Here is a 6109-nt window from a genome sequence, read left to right on the forward strand (position 1 = left end):
AAGTTTATAAAACCACCCCCTGCATATGCAGTGCCTCTGGAGAAAAAAAATGGGAGTCTTATGGTCTTGGGGTTGGTGGGGAGAGGCTAGTTGCCATCGGATCACTTTTGACTCTTAAAAAGGGAACTAGAACATTCAATTTTTGATCATTTGAGTCCCCTCCGAAGTTTGTACGACCACCTTTTCCGTAATAACTTTATATGCCTTTTGGGCATAAGTCACAACTCTTCCCATGGGTTTCGGGGGGGGGGGGGGGAGGGGGTGTATATGGACCCCGAAGTTTTGTCATCTGATCGTTGGAATATTAAAAAAAACTTTTCTCAAAATTTTTATCGGATGCATTTGGGGAAGGGAGGGGGGTATATGCCCGCCGATCATTTTTTATGACTCTTAAAAAGGTAAATAGAAATTTGAATGTCCAATCAAATGAGCCAACTCTGATGTTTATGCGACCACCCTTACAAAAAACCTTATCTTCCCCCGGGGCATAGCTTATAACACTTTTCCCGGGCTCGGCGGACTGTGTTGACCCCCACCTTTTGTTGTTTGATGTTTAACCTATTTTGAACAAAATGGGTATCTCTAAATTTTGATAATTTTTAGAAATTCAACGATAATGGGAATTAAAAACCTAAAAATGCATAAAACAATATTTAATACAAAAATTTTACCAGTCATAGAATAGGGGGCAGAGATTTGGGGTGGAGAAGCGGCACAGAAGTTTGATTCCCTCCAGCTCCAGTACTATCAAAGACTGTTTGGGTTACATCAGACAACTCATTCACAGATTCTGGAAGGTTATATGGGCCTATTTTCGTTAAAACTCCGAAGGTCTATTTTGATGCTTAGATTTTGGTTGAAGCTCATTAGGTGTAATGAAGATAAACTAGTAAGAGCAGCTTATTATCGGATGTTGAGTTATGGTTCGAAAACGACGTGGCCATCCCAAATTAGGTCATTACTAGAAATGAGTGGGAATGCCTTACTTACGGAATGATGGTCTTGGTTGCCGTGACCTACCAACAAATTTAGTAAGCCAGGTACGATTTATCTTAGAGGGTCAATGGCAAGGGCTGGCTTTAAATTCTACTACATTAAATCATTATAATCAGGCTAAGCCTAGTTTTGGAGAGGAAATTTATTTTAAATTTAATTTACCGGCCATGGTTTTATGCCGATGGATTCAGCTTAGGTCGAATTGCCTTCCAATTCAGAGCAGGCAAAAGGTGTTCAACAGAGGGATAGTTGATCCGGATTGTCGGTATATGTGTCCTCTTTGTAGAGATGAGGATGAAGATTTGGACCATTTTCTCCGAAAGTGCTTGGTACTCTCTGACTTAAGGGAATAATACTTATATGGGATTGTTTTACTGCTTCCTGGTATTCTACAAAATAGTAATCCAACCACAATATTTCGTATTGGTGCCTAAGAAGAGAAGGGATTAGAAAGAAGGAAAAGTTTATAAAATTAATTATTATTTATTATACTGGAAATACAATTATTTTTTGGATAAATTACCATGGGTATTTTTTGCTATGAATCGTGTTTCTGTGTGTTTCGTAATTTGTTCTGTTCGTAATTTATTGTGTGTATATGGCTCTTGGGCTTCAGAAATACACGATCTATATCTATCTATATTGCCCAAAATTTTGCTTTAATACCCTTAGGTTATTTAGTTATAGTAATAACACCAATAAACATATTAGTATCAGTAGGAGTGCAGTTAATAGTTGCAGTCTTAGCTTTAGTAGCAGTAGTAGTATTAGCAGTAATAGTAATTGTAGCATTTGTAGCAGTAGTTGTAGGGGAGGAAGTATTAGTATTATGATACAAATATTTTCTTTTGGTTAGTTCAACATCCCCCACAACAAGCGTTGTAAGCTTTAATTTCACACACGACACTGTTTCTAAGATATTGCTGATATGCCCTTTTGACAACCTTCATACAGATGGCAGGTTGTCATCCGTAGAACAGAAATATTCTCTGAAAATTTTTTCTGAAAATTCATTAAGTTGAAACTTTTAGAGAACGTTAAGGACTTTCAATCAAACGAAAAACCTATATGCATGTAGGTATTAAAAGGGCATATAAGCACTATAGGATATAAAAGGACATAGGCAGCGATACTCTATCATAGCTAGTAATATCATTAATATTTTAAAGGAGCTAATTTGATTAAAACTAAAAAGTTATGGTGCCCTCTTAAGAGTCAAAAATGATCGTAGGCCAATCAGCCCTACGGCAATCTCAGCAATATACCAAGAACAACTGGGGGTATTAAGTTCAAATTTTCGGGGCCACTTTTATTACTACTTCTGCTCTTAAAATTTTACCAAATCCAAAGAGTGTAATTGTATCCAGACTGTGAAAAAACATGCGAAAAAAATTGCTTGTAAAGATTCTCACTTTTATAGCCATAAGAAATCCAAAATTAATTAAGAATTTAAGGGATGGATATGAGCAAACATATATTAAACTGGTACTACATATTCATTTGAATTTTTTTCAGTAAAGTGAAAATTATATCCTGGCTTTTAGAAAGCATGAGGGTTTTGAACCCTACTCATATTAATTTCTGCTCGTTTTGAGTTTGACTCTGTTAGTTATTTTAATTTAATGTTCGTTTTGGTTTCATTTATACATTGATACTGATTTATGGTAGTTGTATGCTAGGTAGATTATTTGATTCTATTTTTGTTCATTTTTGGTTTAATGGAGTTCTTTACTTTTTTTGAAAATTTAATTCGTGGTAAAAGTTGCTTTAATTAATTATATGATAAAGCAAGGACCCTTATACAGTAAACAAATAGTTCTACAACTAACCCGTTACTTGATTTTAAAGTCACTCTACAATCTTTCGTGTGAGTCTTTCATTTTTCTCAAGTTCCATGGGGATGTTCCCGCAGCCCTAAACACTACTCTTTCTTTCGTCACTGATTGGTCAGCATATCATTTTTGCAATTGAAAGAATATTAGTATTCCATTTATTCCATCGGTGAGGTCAGATTTCAATCCGCTAACCACTGATCATATTGTGTGGAATACCCTACCTAAGTCAGCTCGAGAATGTCACTCGTTTGGTACCTTCAAAAGAATTTAAAGCAATTGTTAATGCCTAAATGAATTGTTTTATTATTATTATTATTATTGTTATTCTTGTTATTATTATTATTATTATGTTGGGATGGATGTCTCTGGGCCGGGTAGGATTTTTTTTGTGTGGCATTCTCCTTATGCACAGTCTCTCTCGTGGCTTGGTTTCGGCTGGTTTTGAATGGTTGGCAACAATTTTTCATTTGAGTGTTTTTTTTGTTGTTTTTTTTCTGTTTGTGTAAAATCTGTAAAATTTGATTTTTTTATATTAATAAATTGTAATTGTCTATCTATCTATCTACTACTTTATGTATTGTTTTTTTCATCTCTTAGTAAGGAATTGACTATTTTTCTCTGAGTTTAAAATCTGTATATGTTCCCCCTAAATTACAGGCCAAGGAGCCTTTGTAGGGATTAGAACAGTGTATTATTGTATGTGTATTGGTTCTATTTTATTTACCTATCTATCCTCAATTAACCGTGGCAATTTTATTCCCGTCCATAGCACTAGCCACTTAAATGGATTTATCTGGTATACCATACAAGGCTAAAACCTTCGTTGAAGCTCTTCTATCCGATGAATTAAAAACCTGCTCATAATCTATAAACTGAGGACTAAAGGGGTTTTGTGACTCTGGCACTTCTTAAGGATTAATCTAAGAGTGGAAATTTGGTCAACGCAACCTCTCTCCCCTTCCTAAAACTGCACTGATCTTCTCTTAAAACTTTATCTGTAGCATCTCTAAGTCTAAGAAGTCTGTCTCTAAGTCTATCGTCCTTCTAAATAAGTTGCTTCCTACTAAAACCAAACTAATACCTATAAAATTACCAAACATGCTATTATGAGCTTTCTTATAAAGAGTTTATTTAGAGTTTTTCTAAAATCGCAAGGTTCTGTCCCTTTTCAAAAATCATTTTCATAGCCTTCAGTAACTTAACTTTAACCTCAAAACCACCATGTTTAAAAAAAACTCATTTACCACAGTATCAGCACATGGGGCCTTATTATTCTTTAATCTTTTCACTACTGTCACTAGTTATTCTTCACAAAATAAATCTTCTGTTACATCTAAAGTGTCACAAACTTTTTTCATATCTTTACCTCTAACTCTATCATGGTTTAGCACATTCTCAAAATGTTATGTCCACATCTCATCAACTTTTTCCTTTTCACTAATTGGCCCTGTTCCTATCTTTAACTGGGGTAAGTCCGGATTGACTATTCCCTCTCAATTTATTAACATGCCAGTATGATATTTTTCTATCATGCCGCCTGGTTACATCTTCCAGATATTCAGCGATTTTCCACTTGGCACCGATTTAATTCGTATTTTAATGTTTATCCACTTTCTTTACATTCCTCTTATTTTATATGATCTATCACTCAACTGACTTTGTGCGAGCCCCTCCTCCAATCTATCGAACATAAACTATTTTCATTAATATTCCTTGCTGTCTTTCTAACTTCTTTTCCCAAGACACCATCAGCAACTTCGCAAACTATCTTCCTAAAATTATTCCATCCATCTTCTACATTATCAAAATTTTTAAATCTCCTGTTTAATAAAAAAAAAGATAATGAGAAGTCTGTGAAGACATTCAAACAGTTTGTGGTAACGAACTGTAAGCAAAGAGCAATTTGGCTCAATAGTGATCAAAACTCTAAATCATAAAATTTTGACATCAGTAGATGCATCAAAAGAATCAGCTTAAAATGCTGATTATGAATATATAAGACTTTTTTTAAGTTTAGTGTTACCCATCAAAGTTACGAGTCTAAGAAAATTTGCCTGATTTTCAAAAAAGGAAGGAAACAACCCCTAAAAGTAAAAAAATCATAATGAAAATCCCGCCATCAGATTCCGCGTATTAGAGGACCATACTGAAGTTTCAAGCTCCTATTTACAAAAGTGTGGAAATTTACATTTTTTGCCAGAAGAAAGATCACGGATGCATTTTTATTGCTTATTTTCCAGGGGTGATTTCAGATCAGCAGAGGATGCATTCGAACGGAAATTAAAAGCTCTAGTGCCCTTTTTAAGTAACCAAAAATATTGGAGGGAAACTAACTCCCTCCCACGCCCCTTTTTCCCCAAAGTTGTCCGATCAAAATTCCGAGATGGTCATTCTGTTCAGCATAGTTGAAAGATCCAAAGACTATGTCCTTAGGGGTAACATGACCTCCAGAGTCTGTAAGGAGAGGCCTGTAAGTTATGAAATCTGCCCTTTGTTTACGTGTACCATTTGTAATTGAGAAGTATACAGACATTAATTTTTAGGAGGGGGGGGGAATTTTGTGCTTGGGGTGTGTTTCCATAGGGAGAATTACCCGTGGGAAGGGAAATTTTGGGGGTGCTGAACTTTCCAGGGGAAATTTTACCCTGGGGAGATTTAATAAAATTCCTAGACGAAACTATTTTTATTTGCCTTACTTTCTCTTTGCTAACTCAATTTTGTATGTTTCGGGAGAATTGTCCGGGGGCTATTTTCAGCGTGTTTCAATTTCAGAGAAAAAATTTCCACAGAAGGGGAGATTTCTGGAGTGATCGAGAAAACGAGTAAAAAAATATTAAGAGGGGGGAGGGGTTTCTGTGAGGATGGTACTGTTTGGAGGGAATTTTAAAGGGGGGCGATGGATTTTACTTTGGAGGAAATATCCCCAAAGGAGCTTCCCCTGAGGGGGAATTTTCATGGAGGTTGAGCTAGATTTACCGGCATTATTTGAAAAAAAACCATCAGAAGTTAAATTTAAAAAAATAAGTTTTTTAACTAAAAGTATGGAGCAACATAAAAACTCAAAGCGAGCAGAAATTGTTCGTCCCAATTTTTCAATGACTGTTCGTCCCAATTTTTCAAGAACGGCTCCTGAAACCACAGTATGAATAAGAATAAGAAGTTATTGTTTTTAAGTTCTTAAAGCTTTTACAGCATAAGCATTACTTGGCTTATTAATGGATTGCCAGGGAAGGGAAAATTATATTTTGAAACAATGCTGAATCATGGATCAAAGAAAG

Source organism: Artemia sp. Qi Xiang Cuo, chromosome 5 (genome assembly GCF_049724085.1).
Source record: "Artemia sp. Qi Xiang Cuo chromosome 5, ASM4972408v1, whole genome shotgun sequence".
Taxonomy (NCBI): domain Eukaryota; kingdom Metazoa; phylum Arthropoda; class Branchiopoda; order Anostraca; family Artemiidae; genus Artemia; species Artemia sp. Qi Xiang Cuo.